We start from the raw sequence: 22983 nt of genomic DNA on the forward strand, positions 1-22983 counted from the left end.
AGGACGAATTAAGTGATATTCACTAACATTTTGGCTTACTGTCTGTATCATATCACTGATTAGCTATTGGCATTCATCAGTCTCTATTACATGTATTATTTTAAATGTTCCTGTCTGTAATTTTGCCGTTCCAGGATTGAAAGTCACAATATGGGAGTTCGTATAGTCCAGTATTTTAACGTCAGCCATTGTTAAACCAAAAAGCGATCTGAAAATTGTTATTTATTAGTTCCTTGTATTATTCTTGTGGACAATTTTCCCTGATTCTGTGAGAATTGTGGTATTCTTGTTTTCTTTTACTATTTCCTGTCTGTAGACTTTGCTAAGATTTGTATCTAATCTCTTATTTTCTTGCACGAAAATGGTCTGTCCTGGATCGTAAGTCTTTGTTTCGCATTTATTTTTGTTATGATAGTTCCTGTCGTCCAGATGTTTTTCTTTGAGTTTTTTTTTGTAATTTCATCTCTTCAATGGGTTTCCTTTGAATAGTAGAATGTATTGAATTATTGTATTCGTAGACTGACCTGTGCAGAAGTTCAGAGAATGTTTTGTGAACATTTTCTGTTTTAAAACATCGCATTAATTCTGATAAGGTCGAGTGAAAACGTTCTATTTGCCCGTTAACATTACTACTATAAGGATAAATTTTGAATACCTTAACATTATATTGATTATCTAACATAAATATAATGGACTTTGAAATCAATGCCTTTTCATTGTCAATAACTACTATCTCTGGAATTCCGAAAGAAATAATTATCTCTCTAACAGGTTCCATAACATCTTCAACTGCTCTAGAATTCGAAATTTTAACTTGTGCGTACTTGGAGAATTTGTCTATTGCCGTCAATATTGTTTTTTTCTCTGTGATATAAATGTCCATGTGAACAATCTGTCCGGGAAACTGAGGAATCGGTGTTTCGTGTATGACAGTTTATCAGGTTTTGTTTCATATTTATTTTCTTTACAGACCTTACATAATTTTGTAATTTTCTTTATTTTCGAATGCATTTTAGGAAAATAAAATTTTGTTAACAACTGTGTTTTATTTTCAGTACTATTTCTATGTGCCCTATTATGTTCTTTTATAATTTCGGATTCTTGATCCTCTTCGCTTTTCAAATCTTATGTAATAATGATGATTTTAGCGACAGTAGTTACCGCAATTGTTTCAAATTTCGCATTTGAAGTTCGTAATGGATACTACAGCCTATGACAAAAAATTGTCTGTGCAGGTCCACGTTTTACAACTTCCATGGTTCCTCCCTATATTCGGAATTTTGATTTTAGCTACATTTGAGATTTTAGCTACATTATAAACAGATTTTTTTCAAGTTTCGCATTTGAATATTGTAATGGCTTGTGACAAAAGTTGCCCATCCAGGTCCACGTCGTCGTACAGACCCTAATATACGGCTACGTTAGGTATTTTTAAGATTTTAACAGAATTATATATATATATATATATATATATATATATATACATATATCTAGTTATATATATATATATAACATTCTGTTAAAATCTTAAAAATACCTAACGTAGCCGTATATTAGGGTCTGTATGACGACGTGGACCTGGATGGGCAACTTTTGTCACAAGTATATATATATATATATATATATATATGTATATATATATATATATATATATATATATATATATTAAATTCTGTTAAAATCTTAAAAATACCTAACGTAGCCGTATATTAGGGTCTGTACGACGACGGGGACCTGGATGGGCAACTTTTGTCACAAGCCATTACAATATTCAAATGCGAAACTTAAAAAAAATCTGTTTATAATGTAGCTAAAATCTCAAATGTAGCTAAAATCAAAATTCCGAATATAGGGAGGAACCATGGAAGTTGTAAAACGTGGACCTGTACAGACAATTTTTTGTCATAGGCTGTAGTATCCATTACGAACTTCAAATGCGAAATTTGAAACAATTGCGGTAACTAATGTCGCTAAAATCATCAGAATACCGAATATCAGGTGGTACCGTTATATGGGGGCTATACGAAGAAGTGGACCTACATGGCCCATTTTCTGTTTTATGCTATATGAATCTCTTTAGTAATATGGCCATAATATAGTGTACCTCCAATAAAGTCCTCCAGTGATTTCTGGTTATATAGAAAACTGCATCTATACCCACTTTGATGTTCTTGGTAAAGGGTGTTCTTGGTAAATTACATTATTATTCTTAACAATAACTTATTCTAAATATTATTACACCGTCAGCATAATAAATTTTGTGTTAATCAGCGTCTGGAGTATTTCGAGTATATATATATATTTATATATATATATATATATATTTATATATATATATATATATATATATATATATATATTTATATTTATTTATATTTATATATATATATATATATATATATATATATATATATATATATATATATCCGAATATAGGGAGGAACCATGGAAGTTGTAAAACGTGGACCTGCACAGACAATTTTTTGTCATAGGCTGTAGTATCCATTACGAACTTCAAATGCGAAATTTGAAACAATTGCGGTAACTAATGTCGCTAAAATCATCAGAATACCGAATATCAGGTGGTACCGTTATATGGGGGCTATACGAAGAAGTAGACATACATGGCCCATTTTCTGTTTTATGCTATATATATCTCTTTAGTAATATGGCCATAATATTGTGTACCTCCAATAAAGTCCTCCAGTGATTTCTGGTTATGTAGAAAACTGCATCTATACCCACTTTGATGTTCTTGGTAAAGGGTGTTCTTGGTAAATTACATTATTATTCTTAACAATAACTTATTCTAAATATTATTACATCGTCAGCATAATAAATTTTCTGTTAATCAGCGTCTGGAGTATTTCGCGTGTGTTGATTGGCATACTTAGTTATTGGTTAATGCCTCCACGCGACTTCCGGTTGTTGTTGACAATTCTGGATAATTATTGGAGTGTGGGAAAAAAGCTAATGTTAGCATTTTCTGTGTTAACACGTTAACGAAATGTGGGAAACGCAAACTGTAGCGTTTTTGGTATTAACACTTCCCCCCTCAAATCCGAGCGTCCTCGATCGGTAAGGAATATTCGAAATGCAAAATTCCTTCGATGCCGCTTAAATTTATTTTTTGCACCTCGGATGGTTCATACATGGAACATGAATTTGGAGGTGGTAGTACAAGCAATTCCTTTTTCCTTTTCATTAATACGTATTTTAATAGCATAAAACCCACTGATAGTATTGCCATTAAAGAAAGTCCAAAAGTGGCTATCAGACTCCCTTTATTATGGTTCGTCAATAAATCTATAGTCTCTGTGTTGTTCATTTGGAGTTCTTTAATTATTTCCAATGATAGCGTTTTTTCTTATTATTTTTATTTATTTTCGATTATTTTTGTTGTATTGTGGAATTGTATGACATATATTCCCAGAAGTTGTGGTGGCTCTCCATTGAGGCGGATAGTGCCGTTAAATGGGTTTAAAAACATCGTACCAGGGGATATTTCCTCTACCCTAGGAATATGACGATTATCTATTATACTGCAGTTAGATGGTTTACTCTTAATTAAATTAACTAAACATTAAGAGAAACTAAATTATCATTATTACAGATGGTAATATTATTATAATTGTTAAATCATTTCGTATACCAAAGAAACTTTTTTACATAACAGTACATTTTTGAAATTAAGTTTGCTTATAAATTTCCCAAATTTTATTGGTTTAATTAATAATTTATTACATAAAACTTTATCTGTGGTTGGGATATTTATAATATAGACAAGTGAATTGCTATTTGATGCAATTTTTGTTTCTGCAAATTCAAACACCTGTCCTATATTAACATATGGAATAGAATCTCTATTTACTATTTCATTTACAATGTTTATTTCGTTTGACGTTAATATAAAGGAATTTACAATGCCTAATTTTGCCCAATGCATGGCATATTGGATATTAATTAATTCTTCTTTTAGTATGCTTATCTTAATTCTTAAATCAGTTATGAGTTTTTCTTTTCCAGTTTCATTATAATTTATGTGTTTTATGATTTCATTAGCTTAAATTGTTAATTCATTTATTTTCTCTAGCGACAATTTGTTAATGACGACTTGTTTGTTATTATTAGCCAATACTCTGTTAGTTTTTTGCGTAATTAATTCGAAGTTATCATGGTCTGGATTTCCCGCAATCCGCTTCCATGCTGATCCGATAAAATTCAGAGATCGTTTTACCTTTGGCCTTAGCCTATCTAAATACCCACGAATCTCCGTCATTTCGTGTACTAGGAAAGGACGAATTAAGTGATATTCACTAACATTTTGGCTTACTGTCTGTATCATATCACTGATTAGCTATTGGCATTCATCAGTCTCTATTACATGTATTATTTTAAATGTTCCTGTCTGTAATTTTGCCGTTCCAGGATTGAAAGTCACAATATGGGAGTTCGTATAGTCCAGTATTTTAACGTCAGCCATTGTTAAACCAAAAAGCGATCTGAAAATTGTTATTTATTAGTTCCTTGTATTATTCTTGTGGACAATTTTCCCTGATTCTGTGAGAATTGTGGTATTCTTGTTTTCTTTTACTATTTCCTGTCTGTAGACTTTGCTAAGATTTGTATCTAATCTCTTATTTTCTTGCACGAAAATGGTCTGTCCTGGATCGTAAGTCTTTGTTTCGCATTTATTTTTGTTATGATAGTTCCTGTCGTCCAGATGTTTTTCTTTGAGTTTTTTTTTGTAATTTCATCTCTTCAATGGGTTTCCTTTGAATAGTAGAATGTATTGAATTATTGTATTCGTAGACTGACCTGTGCAGAAGTTCAGAGAATGTTTTGTGAACATTTTCTGTTTTAAAACATCGCATTAATTCTGATAAGGTCGAGTGAAAACGTTCTATTTGCCCGTTAACATTACTACTATAAGGATAAATTTTGAATACCTTAACATTATATTGATTATCAAACATAAATATAATGGACTTTGAAATCAATGCCTTTTCATTGTCAATAACTACTATCTCTGGAATTCCGAAAGAAATAATTATCTCTCTAACAGGTTCCATAACATCTTCAACTGCTCTAGAATTCGAAATTTTAACTTGTGCGTACTTGGAGAATTTGTCTATTGCCGTCAATATTGTTTTTTTCTCTGTGATATAAATGTCCATGTGAACAATCTGTCCGGGAAACTGAGGAATCGGTGTTTCGTGTATGACAGTTTATCAGGTTTTGTTTCATATTTATTTTCTTTACAGACCTTACATAATTTTGTAATTTTCTTTATTTTCGAATGCATTTTAGGAAAATAAAATTTTGTTAACAACTGTGTTTTATTTTCAGTACTATTTCTATGTGCCCTATTATGTTCTTTTATAATTTCGGATTCTTGATCCTCTTCGCTTTTCAAATCTTATGTAATAATGATGATTTTAGCGACAGTAGTTACCGCAATTGTTTCAAATTTCGCATTTGAAGTTCGTAATGGATACTACAGCCTATGACAAAAAATTGTCTGTGCAGGTCCACGTTTTACAACTTCCATGGTTCCTCCCTATATTCGGAATTTTGATTTTAGCTACATTTGAGATTTTAGCTACATTATAAACAGATTTTTTTGAAGTTTCGCATTTGAATATTGTAATGGCTTGTGACAAAAGTTGCCCATCCAGGTCCACGTCGTCGTACAGACCCTAATATACGGCTACGTTAGGTATTTTTAAGATTTTAACAGAATTTTATATATATATATATATATATATATATATATATATATCTAGTTATATATATATATAACATTCTGTTAAAATCTTAAAAATACCTAACGTAGCCGTATATTAGGGTCTGTATGACGACGTGGACCTGGATGGGCAACTTTTGTCACAAGTATATATATATATATATGTATATATATATATATATATATATATATATATATATATATATATATATATATATATATATATATATATATATATACATATCTATATATATATATATATATATATATATATATATATATATATATATATATTAAATTCTGTTAAAATCTTAAAAATACCTAACGTAGCCGTATATTAGGGTCTGTACGACGACGGGGACCTGGATGGGCAACTTTTGTCACAAGCCATTACAATATTGAAATGCGAAACTTGAAAAAAATCTGTTTATAATGTAGCTAAAATCTCAAATGTAGCTAAAATCAAAATTCCGAATATAGGGAGGAACCATGGAAGTTGTAAAACGTGGACCTGTACAGACAATTTTTTGTCATAGGCTGTAGTATCCATTACGAACTTCAAATGCGAAATTTGAAACAATTGCGGTAACTAATGTCGCTAAAATCATCAGAATACCGAATATCAGGTGGTACCGTTATATGGGGGCTATACGAAGAAGTGGACCTACATGGCCCATTTTCTGTTTTATGCTATATGAATCTCTTTAGTAATATGGCCATAATATAGTGTACCTCCAATAAAGTCCTCCAGTGATTTCTGGTTATATAGAAAACTGCATCTATACCCACTTTGATGTTCTTGGTAAAGGGTGTTCTTGGTAAATTACATTATTATTCTTAACAATAACTTATTCTAAATATTATTACATCGTCAGCATAATAAATTTTCTGTTAATCAGCGTCTGGAGTATTTCGCGTGTGTTGATTGGCATACTTAGTTATTGGTTAATGCCTCCACGCGACTTCCGGTTGTTGTTGACAATTCTGGATAATTATTGGAGTGTGGGAAAAAAGCTAATGTTAGCATTTTCTGTGTTAACACGTTAACGAAATGTGGGAAACGCAAACTGTAGCGTTTTTGGTATTAACACTTCCCCCCTCAAATCCGAGCGTCCTCGATCGGTAAGGAATATTCGAAATGCAAAATTCCTTCGATGCCGCTTGAATTTAGTTTTTGCACCTCGGATGGTTCATACATGGAACATGAATTTGGAGGTGGTAGTACAAGCAATTCCTTTTTCCTTTTCATTAATACGTATTTTAATAGCATAAAACCCACTGATAGTATTGCCATTAAAGAAAGTCCAAAAGTGGCTATCAGACTCCCTTTATTATGGTTCGTCAATAAATCTATAGTCTCTGTGTTGTTCATTTGGAGTTCTTTAATTATTTCCAATGATAGCGTTTTTTCTTATTATTTTTATTTATTTTCGATTATTTTTGTTGTATTGTGGAATTGTATGACATATATTCCCAGAAGTTGTGGTGGCTCTCCATTGAGGCGGATAGTGCCGTTAAATGGGTTTAAAAACATCGTAATAGGGGATATTTCCTCTACCCTAGGAATATGACGATTATCTATTATACTGCAGTTAGATGGTTTACTCTTAATTAAATTAACTAAACATTAAGAGAAACTAAATTATCATTATTACAGATGGTAATATTATTATAATTGTTAAATCATTTCGTATACCAAAGAAACTTTTTTACATAACAGTACATTTTTGAAATTAAGTTTGCTTATAAATTTCCCAAATTTTATTGGTTTAATTAATAATTTATTACATAAAACTTTATCTGTGGTTGGGATATTTATAATATAGACAAGTGAATTGCTATTTGATGCAATTTTTGTTTCTGCAAATTCAAACACCTGTCCTATATTAACATATGGAATAGAATCTCTATTTACTATTTCATTTACAATGTTTATTTCGTTTGACGTTAATATAAAGGAATTTACAATGCCTAATTTTGCCCAATGCATGGCATATTGGATATTAATTAATTCTTCTTTTAGTATGCTTATCTTAATTCTTAAATCAGTTATGAGTTTTTCTTTTCCAGTTTCATTATAATTTATGTGTTTTATGATTTCATTAGTTTAAATTGTTAATTCATTTATTTTCTCTAGCGACAATTTGTTAATGACGACTTGTTTGTTATTATTAGCCAATACTCTGTTAGTTTTTTGCGTAATTAATTCGAAGTCATCATGGTCTGGATTTCCCGCAATCCGCTTCCATGCTGATCCGATAAAATTCAGAGATCGTTTTACCTTTGGCCTTAGCCTATCTAAATACCCATGAATCTCCGTCATTTCGTGTACTAGGAAAGGACGAATTAAGTGATATTCACTAACATTTTGGCTTACTGTCTGTATCATATCACTGATTAGCTATTGGCATTCATCAGTCTCTATTACATGTATTATTTTAAGTGTTCCTGTCTGTAATTTTGCCGTTCCAGGATTGAAAGTCACAATATGGGAGTTCGTATAGTCCAGTATTTTAACGTCAGCCATTGTTAAACCAAAAAGCGATCTGAAAATTGTTATTTATTAGTTCCATACATATACATATATATATATATATATATATATATATATATATATATATATATATATATATATATATATATATATATATATATATATATATATATATATATATATATATATATATATATATATATATATATATATATATATATATATATATATATATATATATTAAATTCTGTTAAAATCTTAAAAATACCTAACGTAGCCGTATATTAGGGTCTGTACGACGACGGGGACCTGGATGGGCAACTTTTGTCACAAGCCATTACAATATTCAAATGCGAAACTTGAAAAAAATCTGTTTATAATGTAGCTAAAATCTCAAATGTAGCTAAAATCAAAATTCCGAATATAGGGAGGAACCATGGAAGTTGTAAAACGTGGACCTGTACAGACAATTTTTTGTCATAGGCTGTAGTATCCATTACGAACTTCAAATGCGAAATTTGAAACAATTGCGGTAACTAATGTCGCTAAAATCATCAGAATACCGAATATCAGGTGGTACCGTTATATGGGGGCTATACGAAGAAGTGGACCTACATGGCCCATTTTCTGTTTTATGCTATATGAATCTCTTTAGTAATATGGCCATAATATAGTGTACCTCCAATAAAGTCCTCCAGTGATTTCTGGTTATATAGAAAACTGCATCTATACCCACTTTGATGTTCTTGGTAAAGGGTGTTCTTGGTAAATTACATTATTATTCTTAACAATAACTTATTCTAAATATTATTACATCGTCAGCATAATAAATTTTCTGTTAATCAGCGTCTGGAGTATTTCGCGTGTGTTGATTGGCATACTTAGTTATTGGTTAATGCCTCCACGCGACTTCCGGTTGTTGTTGACAATTCTGGATAATTATTGGAGTGTGGGAAAAAAGCTAATGTTAGCATTTTCTGTGTTAACACGTTAACGAAATGTGGGAAACGCAAACTGTAGCGTTTTTGGTATTAGCACTTCCCCCCTCAAATCCGAGCGTCCTCGATCGGTAAGGAATATTCGAAATGCAAAATTCCTTCGATGCCGCATGAATTTATTTTTTGCACCTCGGATGGTTCATACATGGAACATGAATTTGGAGGTGGTAGTACAAGCAATTCCTTTTTCCTTTTCATTAATACGTATTTTAATAGCATAAAACCCACTGATAGTATTGCCATTAAAGAAAGTCCAAAAGTGGCTATCAGACTCCCTTTATTATGGTTCGTCAATAAATCTATAGTCTCTATGTTGTTCATTTGGAGTTCTTTAATTATTTCCAATGATAGCGTTTTTTCTTATTATTTTTATTTATTTTCGATTATTTTTGTTGTATTGTGGAATTGTATGACATATATTCCCAGAAGTTGTGGTGGCTCTCCATTGAGGCGGATAGTGCCGTTAAATGGGTTTAAAAACATCGTAATAGGGGATATTTCCTCTACCCTAGGAATATGACGATTATCTATTATACTGCAGTTAGATGGTTTACTCTTAATTAAATTAACTAAACATTAAGAGAAACTAAATTATCATTATTACAGATGGTAATATTATTATAATTGTTAAATCATTTCGTATACCAAAGAAACTTTTTTACATAACAGTACATTTTTGAAATTAAGTTTGCTTATAAATTTCCCAAATTTTATTGGTTTAATTAATAATTTATTACATAAAACTTTATCTGTGGTTGGGATATTTATAATATAGACAAGTGAATTGCTATTTGATGCAATTTTTGTTTCTGCAAATTCAAACACCTGTCCTATATTAACATATGGAATAGAATCTCTATTTACTATTTCATTTACAATGTTTATTTCGTTTGACGTTAATATAAAGGAATTTACAATGCCTAATTTTGCCCAATGCATGGCATATTGGATATTAATTAATTCTTCTTTTAGTATGCTTATCTTAATTCTTAAATCAGTAATGAGTTTTTCTTTTCCAGTTTCATTATAATTTATGTGTTTTATGATTTCATTAGTTTAAATTGTTAATTCATTTATTTTCTCTAGCGACAATTTGTTAATGACGACTTGTTTGTTATTATTAGCCAATACTCTGTTAGTTTTTTGCGTAATTAATTCGAAGTCATCATGGTCTGGATTTCCCGCAATCCGCTTCCATGCTGATCCGATAAAATTCAGAGATCGTTTTACCTTTGGCCTTAGCCTATCTAAATACCCATGAATCTCCGTCATTTCGTGTACTAGGAAAGGACGAATTAAGTGATATTCACTAACATTTTGGCTTACTGTCTGTATCATATCACTGATTAGCTATTGGCATTCATCAGTCTCTATTACATGTATTATTTTAAGTGTTCCTGTCTGTAATTTTGCCGTTCCAGGATTGAAAGTCACAATATGGGAGTTCGTATAGTCCAGTATTTTAACGTCAGCCATTGTTAAACCAAAAAGCGATCTGAAAATTGTTATTTATTAGTTCCTTGTATTATTCTTGTGGACAATTTTCCCTGATTCTGTGAGAATTGTGGTATTCTTGTTTTCTTTTACTATTTCCTGTCTGTAGACTTTGCTAAGATTTGTATCTAATCTCTTATTTTCTTGCACGAAAATGGTCTGTCCTGGATCGTAAGTCTTTATTTCGCATTTATTTTTGTTATGATAGTTCCTGTCGTCCAGATGTTTTTCTTTGAGTTTTTTTTTGTAATTTCATCTCTTCAATGGGTTTCCTTTGAATAGTAGAATGTATTGAATTATTGTATTCGTAGACTGACCTGTGCAGAAGTTCAGAGAATGTTTTGTGAACATTTTCTGTTTTAAAACATCGCATTAATTCTGATAAGGTCGAGTGAAAACGTTCTATTTGCCCGTTAACATTACTACTATAAGGAGGAATTTTGAATAACTTAACATTATATTGATTATCTAACATAAATATAATGGACTTTGAAATCAATGCCTTTTCATTGTCAATAACTGCTATCTCTGGAATTCCAAAAGAAATAATTATCTCTCTAACAGGTTCCCTAACATCTTCAACTGCTCTAGATTTCAAAATTTTAACTTGTGCGTACTTGGAGAATTTGTCTATTGCCGTCAATATTGTTTTTTTTTTCTCTGTGATATAAATGTCCATGTGAACAATCTGTCCGGGAAACTGAGGAATCGGTGTTTCGTGTATGACAGTTTTATCAGGTTTTGTTTCATATTTATTTTCTTTACAGACCTTACATAATTTTGTAATTTTCTTTATTTTCGAATGCATTTTAGGAAAATAAAATTTTTTTAACAACTGTGTTTTATTTTCAGTACTATTTCTATGTGCCCTATTATGTTCTTTTATAATTTCGGATTCTTGTTCCTCTTCGCTTTTCAAATCTTTTAGCATAATTCTAGAATGTTTAACCTTAATTTGGGTGAAATTAGCCTGGAATAATTCCTGTAACTTTCCCATGATATTATCTGTTGTCTTGATACAGTTAACTACAGATGGATTGAGAAATTTCTTTAAGATATTATTGAGAACTTCCGGCGTTGTATTAGGCTCGTTTATAGCGTGTCTGTGAAAGGTTGGAAAAACTATTTCAAATTATAAGACGGTTCTCCTTCATCAGAAGTTATAAAAATTCGATTTTTGAATACGTTTACAGGTGCGTCTGTATATTGTAATAAATTTTGCGATGAGCTTTCGTCGCTATGTTGGGTAGATGTCAGGGCGTTTATTTGAGAAGTGTCGCCACCCGCCTGTGGTAATGTATCTGTGCGAGTTTCTTCCTTCGGGGGTCTTGATAGCGCGTCGGCCACAGTATTAGTGCTACCGGACTTATATCGTAGTTCATAATTAAAGTCTTCTAAAAATGCTTTCCATCTCTTAAGTTTGAAGTTCAGATTTTTATTATTCAGAGCATATATTAAAGGCATATGGTCTGTGTAAATTCTCAATTTAGCAGATCCATATAAGTAATTTCTGAGCGATTTAAGAGCTCATTTTATTGCGAGCATTTCCTTTTCTTTGGTTGCGTAGTGCTCTTCAGCCTTGGTGAGTATTTTCGAGAGAAAAACAATGGTTCTATTATCTTGTGATAACACTGCGCCCATGGCGTAGTTAGATGCGTCGGTCGTCAAGTCGAATTCTTTATTAAAGCCTGGGTATGCAAGGATTACGTTGCTGGATGTTAGAACTCTTTTGAGTTTTCAAACGATTCGATTGCTTCTTGGTCAAGTTTCAGGATCAATTTGCTTGACATGTATTTGGAGGTACGACCTGCCTTCCCTCTCAGGAGCACCATTAGGGGCTTTGCTATTTTGGCATAATCCATAATAAAGCGCCGGTAGAAGTTCGATAGGCCTAAAAACGATCTTAAGTCGTTCAGAGTTTTAGGCAGAGGAAAATTCGTTATCGCCTCAACTCTCTTTGGATTTGTTTTTATTCCATTGTCTGAAACTATGAACCCTAAAAATTCTACCCCGTTTTTTATAAATTCGCACTTGTCTAATTGAACCTTCATATTAGCAAGTTCTAGTGTTTTAAATATGGTCCTTATATTCTCGATATGTGGTCTTTCGTTTTCCGCAAATATAATTATATCGTCCATATAGACGAAACAAATTATATTAATTTCTTCAAAAAAAAAAAAAAAAATAATAATAATAATAATAAATAAATAAATATATACACAGCAAACCAATATGATGTTCTCGACCGCGAAGATCAAGATCAGACACAAGAATTCGCAGATATTCATTTGTTAGAGTGACGAATTCGTCCTTACCTTACTTTGAATGTAGGACGAAGAATGGAAAAATTTTGAGAATCTTAATCGACACGGGATCAAATAAAAACTACGTTCAACCATTTCTCGTTAATAATCCTTTAAAAAAACGAAATCAATTTTAATGTTAATTCAGTAGGAGCCAAAACTGCAATAACGCAACATACTTTTATTATTCTATTCGATAAATTAATCTATTACGGCAAAATAAAATTCTTTCTATTACCCACATTAAGATCATTTGCAGGAATATTAGGGAACGATAGTCTAAGAAAACTGAACGCTGTTATTCATACGGCGAAAAACTATATGTTAGTAAACAATAAACTGAAAATTGGAATTAAGCAACAGCCTTCACAATCAGCCAATGTTGATAGCATCAACATTAGAACAGACCATCTGGACGAGCAACAACGAAACCAATTGGAATCAATATTCAGGGAACACAAATCATTATTTAACGAACAAAACGAAAAATTAACCTTCACAACAACGGTAGTTGCAGATATTCAAACAAAGGACGAAAACCCAATATATTCCAGATATTACCCATACACTATGCATTTAAAAGAAGAAGTCGAAAAGCAGATTCAAGAACTTCTCATTCAGGGAATTATTCGACCGTCAAGGTTTCCGTACAATTCACCAATTTGGATTGCGCCCAAAAAGGCAGACGCATCAGGCGAGAAAAAATTTAGGATGGTTATAGATAACCGCAAATTAAATGAACACACAATTCCGGATAAATATCTGATTCCTGAAATAAATGATGTGCTACCCCAGTTAGGATGTAACAGTTTGTTTTCCGTACTAGATCTTAAAAGTGGGTTTCACCATATACCACTGAGAGAAAGTGATAGGCAAAAAACCGCGTTTTCTGTAAATAACGGCAAATATGAATTGACGAGACTTCCCTTTGGATTAAGGAACGCCCCGTCTATTTTTCAGCGTGCGCTAAATGACATTTAAGGACCATATTTAAGACACTAGAACTTGCTAATATGAAGGTTCAATTAGACAAGTGCGAATTTATAAAAAACGAGGTAGAATTTTTAGGGTTCATAGTTTCAGACAACGGAATAAAAACAAATCCAAAGAGAGTTGAGGCGATAACGAATTTTCCTCTGCCTAAAACTCTGAACGACTTAAGATCGTTTTTATGCCTATCGAACTTCTACCGGCGCTTTATTATGGATTATGCCAAAATAGCAAAGCCCCTAATGGTGCTCTTGAGAGGGAAGGCAGGTCGTACCTCCAAATACATGTCAAGCAAATTGATCCTGAAACTTGACCAAGAAGCAATCGAATCGTTTGAAAACTCAAAAGAGCTCTAACATCCAGCAACGTAATCCTTGCATACCCAGACTTTAATAAAGAATTCGACTTGACGACCGACGCATCTAACTACGCCATGGGCGCAGTGTTATCACAAGATAATAGAACCATTGTTTTTCTCTCGAAAATACTCACCAAGGCTGAAGAGCACTACGCAACCAAAGAAAAGGAAATGCTCGCAATAAAATGAGCTCTTAAATCGCTCAGAAATTACTTATATGGATCTGGTAAATTGAGAATTTACACAGACCATCTGCCTTTAATATATGCTCTGAATAATAAAAATGCGAACTTCAAACTTAAGAGATGGAAAGCATTTTTAGAAGACTTTAATTATGAACTACGATATAAGTCCGGTAGCACTAATACTGTGGCCGACGCGCTATCAAGACCCCCGAAGGAAGAAACTCGCACAGATACATTACCACAGGCGGGTGGCGACACTTCTCAAATAAACGCCCTGACATCTACCCAACATAGCGACGAAAGCTCATCGCAAAATTTATTACAATATACAGACGCACCTGTAAACGTATTCAAAAATTGAATTTTTATAACATCTGATGAAGGAGAGCCATTTTATAATTTGAAATAGTTTTTCCAACCTTTCACAGACATGCTATAAACAATCCTAATATAACGCCGGAAGTTCTCAATAATATCTTAAAGAAATTTCTCAATCCATCTGTTGTTAACTGTATCAAGACAACAGATAATATCATGGGAAAGTTACAGGAAGTATTCCAGGCTAATTTCACTCAAATTAAGGTTAAACATTCTAGAATTATGCTAAAAGATTTGAAAAGCGAAGAGGAACAAAAATCCGAAATTATAAAAGAACACAATAGGGCACATAGAAATAGTATTGAAAATAAAACACAGTTGTTAATCAAATTTTATTTTCCTAAATGCATTCGAAAATAAAGAAAATCACAAAATTATGTAAGGTCTGTAAAGAAAATAAATATGAAAGAAAACCTGATAAAACTGTCATACACGAAACACCGATTCCTCAGTTTCCCGGACAGATTGCTCACATGGACATTTATATCACAGAGAAAAAAAAACAATATTGACGGCAATAGACAAATTCTCCAAGTACGCACAAGTTAAAATTTTGAAATCTAGAGCAGTTGAAGATTTTAAGAAACCTGTTAAAGAAATAGTTATTTCTTTCGGAATTCCAGAGATAGTAGTTATTGACAATGAAAAGGCATTGATTTCAAAGTCCATTATATTTATGTTAAAAAAATCAATATAATGTTAAGGTATTCAAAATTCATCCTTATAGTAGTAATGTTAACGGGCAAATAAAACGTTTTCACTCGACCTTATCAGAATTAATGCGATGTTTTAAAACAGAAAATGTTCACAAAACATTCTCTGAACTTCTGCACAGGTCAGTCTACGAATACAATAATTCAATACATTCTACTATTCAAAGGAAACTCATTGAAGCTTTTTTTTGGAAAAACAGTAAATACAGATGCAAGGGACTTTGAAAAGAAAGAGATGAAATTACAAAAAAACTCAAAGAAAAACATCTGGACGACAGGAACTATCATAACAAAAATAAATGCGAAACAAAGACTTACGATCCAGGACAGACCATTTTCGTGCAAGAAAATAAGAGATTAGATACAAATCTTAGCAAAGTCTACAAACAGGAAATAGTAAAAGAAAACAAGAATACCACAGTTCTCACAGAATCAGGGAAAATTGTCCACAAAAATTATATAAGGAACTAATAAATAACAATTTTCAGATCGCTTTTTGGTTTAACAATGGCTGACGTTAAAATACTGGACTATACGAACTCCCATATTGTGACTTTCAATTCTGGAATGGCAAAATTACAGACAGAATTTAAAATAATACATGTAATAGAGACTGATGAATACCAAGAGCTAATCAATGATATGACACAGACAGTAAGCCAAAATGTTAGTGAATATCACTTCCTTCGTCCTTTCCTAGTACACGAAATGACGGAGATTCATGGGTATTTAGATAGGCTAAGGCCAAAGGTAAAACGATCTCTGAATTTTATCGGATCAGCATGGAAGCGGATTGCGGGAAATCCAGATCATGATGACTTCGAAATAATTACGCAAAAAACTAACAGAGTATTACCTAATAATAACAAACAAATCGTCATTAAAAAATTGTCGCTAGAGAAAATAAGTGAATTAATAATTAAAACTAATGAAATCATAAAACACATAAATTATAATGAAACTGGAAAAGAAAAACTCATTACAGATTTAGGAATTAAGATAAGCATACTAAAAGAAGAATTAATTAATATCCAATATGCCATGTGTATAAGTTAGATATTTTACTCATCAACTTCCCGAGCTCAGTCAATCACGGATGCTGATTGACATCACTGGCATCTCCTCTACACCCTCCCTCTGGAAAGTGGAGCGCGGATAGCCTATGAGCGGCGGTAGTTGATGTTTGCCTAACCTTGATGTATAATTCATTACTCTCTATTGGAAACTAGTGTTACTAATACAACTGACAAGGAGATCCTCTGCGATCAAAAGAATACTTGAACTTCACTTGTCTTTTACTCTCGGTAGCTTACGCATCAAGGACTCTGTCGCCACTACCACCAATCACCAAGGTAATTTAAATAAGAAAAAAGGAATTAACCAATAAACCTGCAAACGCATTTATTTTAAAACCTCACTTACACCCGTTGTTTTTATTTGTTTTCTTTCCCCCCACAACGCCTCACCTATACATTTTGGTCGAATCGAGCCGGATTTATGAAATAACGAAGTTTGCTTGGTTAATAGTCGTGCCTTTTTTCTCTCCCTAAGGAAAGTATTCAAACTACGTATCCCCCTTCACCACTCGCATCATCGCATCTCCTAACATCATCACCTTTCCCAAATCATCATCACCGATAAATAAGGTACGTAAGTTCAGTGCTTTTGTTTGTGTGAGATTTCGTTTTTTTTTTCGAACAAAAAAAAAGTGACAAAAGTGTTTTCTATTTTTTGATACGCGTACTGGTCGCTCTAAAATCACCCTACTTCGCGGTAAAGTACATTACAGTCCACTTAATTGCTCCTACATTTTAGCAATCGTTAATATTTTTCATATCCTTTGTTTTAAACACATTAGTTCTTAATTTGCATCGGAAATAGTGAATTTTTTACGATAATTTTCTAAATCAAAACATCCCCACAGTGCACATAATTTATTTTCTTTCTTTAATAAACTTGCCATCATAGCGTGCTTTTCGTTGTGCTTGATTATTTTATGAATCCACCACACATTTTTTGCTTTGTTGAGAGATCGTTTGTTCTCTTCGCTTTGTGTTGATTTCAACAATAACTACAACAATTATTCCACGCGCAATTTTACAAGCGCCGCTTCACCTGCCTGCACCACACATCTACAATTTATTTAACTCTCCCACCACTCACTGTTGGTTGGTTGTCGTTGGTCGGTTGGTAGTGTGGTAGTTACCCTCTCCCCGTCATTGCCGGTTCTACAAACATTGCTTGTGTTTTATTCCCTTTTGTGTGGCATTCGCAATTCACCACTGCACAGTGGGAACAAGTGAGAAAAATTGCAAATTTAAGGGATAATTTTATAAATTACTTCCTTTATATTTTTTTAAAGCAGAATTTATTTTTCTTTAACTTCCTACTTCCGGCAACTTTAGTATGAGAACTAACTCCATATTATAAGAGATAATACTATTGTTTTGGACAGTTTTTGGCTATTTCTAGCAACTAATGCGGTACAAACTGGTCTAATAAATTGGTTAAATTTTTACTTAAGAAATTTTTTTGACAAATAGTGCACCCTATGTGGGCTATATATCGACATATCTTAACTTTTTTAAAACTGTTTTTTTTTTCTCTTTGTATTTAAAATTTGAATTATTTTTTTTGAATTTTATAAATTCCCTTGCGAATCTATAGATTTATTTATATATATATTTTTTTCTCTCGCAATATTTTTTACCCCTTTTGCTTGTCCATTGCGTCCTACATTTCAATTTTGCCTTTCAACAGGTTGCGGTTGTAATTGGTTTCAAAACAACTCAAAAAAAAAAAAATCGGTCACACCCCTAACTCAATTTATCCGCGCTTCCGACAATGTTGTTAAATTTATTGCCTCCTTTCATCTGTTAAAGCCAGAAAATCATAACGTTTTTAATCTGGAAATACGAGGTGCTGAGCTTAAAGACTTATGGAGTAAAGTTAAGGAGACTTACGACAAGTGTATTGACCATGTAGTAACGTCCGAAGGTACGACCAGCGATAATATTTGCGCTGCCGATGAAAAATATCAGTCCAGTTGTCAAGCATATATTGATTGTTTGTCTGAAATTAATGAGAAATTGCAACAACTCAGATTGGTTAAATCTCCTCCCGTAACCCCCACCTGTACACATGTAATTCCCAGCAGCACCCCTCACTCTTCTTTCATACTTAATACAGCTCCTCAATCAAATAACCCTTCGACCGAAAATCCAAACCCAAGAAGTTTGTCTTGCAACAATGTCAGTCTTCCTAACATTCCCAACCCTGTCAATGGGTCGATTTCTAATTGGAGTTTACCACTTTGCTCTTCCAATTCGGTGCATAACCTTAGTTTACCGCCCTGTGATATCGATGCTTTTCATGGCGATTTCTTATCATGGCCTACATTCCGGGACAGATTGTTCACATGGACATTTATATCACAGAGAAAAAAAAACAATATTGACGGCAATAGACAAATTCTCCAAGTACGCACAAGTTAAAATTTCGAAATCTAGAGCAGTTGAAGATGTTATGGAACCTGTTAGAGAGATAATTATTTCTTTCGGAATTCCAGAGATAGTAGTTATTGACAATGAAAAGGCATTGATTTCAAAGTCCATTATATGTATGTTAGATAATCAATATAATGTTAAGGTATTCAAAATTCATCCTTATAGTAGTAATGTTAACGGGCAAATAGAACGTTTTCACTCGACCTTATCAGAATTAATGCGATGTTTTAAAACAGAAAATGTTTACAAAACATTCTCTGAACTTCTGCACAGGTCAGTCTACGAATACAACAATTCAATACATTCTACTATTCAAAGGAAACCCATTGAAGTTTTTTTTGGAAAAACAGTAAATACAGACACAAGGGACTTTGAAAAGAAAGAGATGAAATTACAAAAAAAACTCAAAGAAAAACATCTGGACGACAGGAACTATCATAACAAAAATAAATGCGAAACAAAGACTTACGATCCAGGACAGACCATTTTCGTGCAAGAAAATAAGAGATTAGATACAAATCTTAGCAAAGTCTACAGACAGGAAATAGTAAAAGAAAACAAGAATACCACAATTCTCACAGAATCAGGGAAAATTGTCCACAAAAATAATATAAGGAATTAATAAATAACAATTTTCGGATCGCTTTTTGGTTTAACAATGGCTGACGTTAAAATACTGGACTATACGAACTCCCATATTGTGACTTTCAATTCTGGAATGGCAAAATTACAGACAGAATTTAAAATAATGCATGTAATAGAGACTGATGAATACCAAGAGCTAATCAATGATATGATACAGACAGTAAGCCAAAATGTTAGTGAATATCACTTCCTTCGTCCTTTCCTAGTACACGAAATGACGGAGATTCATGGGTATTCAGATAGGCTAAGGCCAAGGTAAAACGATCTCTGAATTTTATCGGATCAGCATGGAAGCGGATTGCGGGAAATACAGATCATGATGACTTCGAAATAATTACGCAAAAAACTAACAGAGTATTTCCTAATAATAACAAACAAATCGTCATTAAAAAATTGTCGCTAGAGAAAATAAGTGAATTAACAATTAAAACTAATGAAATCATAAAACACATAAATTATAATGAAACTGGAAAAGAAAAACTCATTACAGATTTAGGAATTAAGATAAGCATACTAAAAGAAGAATTAATTAATATCCAATATGCCATGTGTATAAGTTAGATATTTTACCCATCAACTTCCCGAGCTCAGTCAATCACGGATGCTGATTGACATCACTGGCATCTCCTCTACACCCTCCCTCTGCGGAGAAAGTGGAGCGCGGATAGAATGTGAGCGGCGGTAGTTGATGTTTGCCTAACCGTGATGTATAATTCATTACTCTCTATTGGAAACTAGTGTTAATGTATTAGTAACGGACAAGGAGATCCTCTGCGATCAAAAGAATACTTGAACTTCACTTGTCTTTTACTCTCGGTAGCTTACGCATCAAGGACTCTGTCGCCACCACCACCAATCACCAAGGTATTTTAAATTGTTGTAAGAAAAAATGAATTAACCAATAAACCAGCAAACGCATTTATTTTAAAACCTCACTTATACCCGTTGTTTTTATTTGTTTTCTTTCCCCCCACAACGCCTCACCTATACACCATGCATTAGGCAAAATTAGGCATTGTAAATTCCTTTATATTATCGTCAAACGAAATAAACATTGTAAATGAAATCGTAAATAGAGATTCTATTCCATACGTTAATATAGAACAGGTATTTGAATTTGCAGAAATAAAAATTGCATCAAAAAGCAATTCACTTGTCTATATTATAAATATCCCAACCACAGATAAAGTTTTATGTAATAAATTATTAATTAAACCAATAAATAATAAATTTATAAGCAAACTTAATTTCAAAAATGTACTGTTATGTAATAAAAGTTTCTTTGGTATAAGAAATGATTTAACAATTATAATAATATTACCATCTGTAATAATGATAATTTAGTTTCTCTTAATATCGTTATTATTGTTTAGTTAATTTAATTAAGAGTAAACCATCTAACTGCAGTATAATAGAACTTAGAAAAAACTCTATCATTGGAAATAATTAAAGAATTCCAAATGAACAACACACCAAATATATATATATATATATATATATATATATATATATATATATATATATATATATATATATATACATATTTATATATATATATATATATATATATATATATATATATATATATATATATATATATATATATATATATATATATATATATATATATATTCAAAAATCATATATATATATTTGGTGACAAGTCCGAATTTATAAAAAACGAGCTAGAATTTTTAGGGTTCATAGTTATAGACAACGGAATAAAAACAAATCCAAAGAGAGTTGAGGCGATAACGAATTTTCCTCTTCCTAAAACTCTGAACGACTTAAGATCGTTTTTAGGCCTATCGAACTTCTACCGGCGCTTTATTATGGATTATGCCAAAATAGCAAAGCCCCTAATGGTGCTCCTGAGAGGGAAGGCAGGTCGTACCTCCAAATACATGTCAAGCAAATTGATCCTGAAACTTGACGAAGAAGCAATCGAATCGTTTGCAAACTCAAAAGAGCTCTAACATCCAGTGTTATCACAAGATAATAGAACCATTGTTTTTCTCTCGAAAATACTCACCAAGGCTGAAGAGCACTACGCAACCAAAGAAAAGGAAATGCTCGCAATAAAATGAGCTCTTAAATCGCTCAGAAATTACTTATATGGATCTGCTAAATTGAGAATTTACACAGACCATCTGCCTTTAATATATGCTCTGAATAATAAAAATGTGAACTTCAAACTTAAGAGATGGAAAGCATTTTTAGAACACTTTAATTATGAACTACGATATAAGTCCGGTAGCACTAATACTGTGGCCGACGCGCTATCAAGACCCCCGAAGGAAGAAATTCGCACAGATACATTACCACAGGCGGGTGGCGACACTTCTCAAATAAACGCCCTGACATCTACCCAACATAGCGACGAAAGCTCATCGCAAAATTTATTACAATATACAGACGCTCCTGTAAACGTATTCAAAAATCAAATTCTTATAACTTCTGATGAAGGAGAACCATCTCATAAATTTGAAATAGTTTTTCCAACCTTTCACAGACACGCTATAAATGAGCCTAATATAACGCCGGAAGTTCTCAGTAATATCTTAAAGAAATTTCCCAATCCATCTGTAGTTAACTGTATCAAGACAACAGATAATATCATGGGAAAGTTACAGGAAGTATTCCAGGCTAATTTCACTCAAATTAAGGTTAAACATTCTAGAATTATGCTAAAAGATTTGAAAAGCGAAGAGGAACAAAAATCCGAAATTATAAAAGAACACAATAGGGCACATAGAAATAGTATTAAAAAAAAATAAATAAAAATAGTTATTTCTTTCGGAATTCCAGAGATAGTAGTTATTGACAATGAAAAGGCATTGATTTCAAAGTCCATTATATTTATGTTAGAAAATCAATATAATGTTAAGGTATTCAAAATTCATCCTTATAGTAGTAATGTTAACGGGCAAATAGAACGTTTTCACTCGACCTTATCAGAATTAGTGCGATGTTTTAAAACAGAAAATGTTCACAAAACATTCTCTGAACTTCTGCACAGGTCAGTCTACGAATACAATAATTCAATACATTTTACTATTCAAAGGAAACCCATTGAAGCTTTTTTTGGAAAAACAGTAAATACAGACGCAAGGGACTTTGAAAAGAAAGAGATGAAATTACAAAAAAACTCAAAGAAAAACACCTGGACGACA

Source organism: Musca domestica, unplaced genomic scaffold (assembly GCF_030504385.1).
Source record: "Musca domestica strain aabys unplaced genomic scaffold, Musca_domestica.polishedcontigs.V.1.1 11, whole genome shotgun sequence".
Taxonomy (NCBI): Eukaryota; Metazoa; Arthropoda; class Insecta; order Diptera; family Muscidae; genus Musca; species Musca domestica.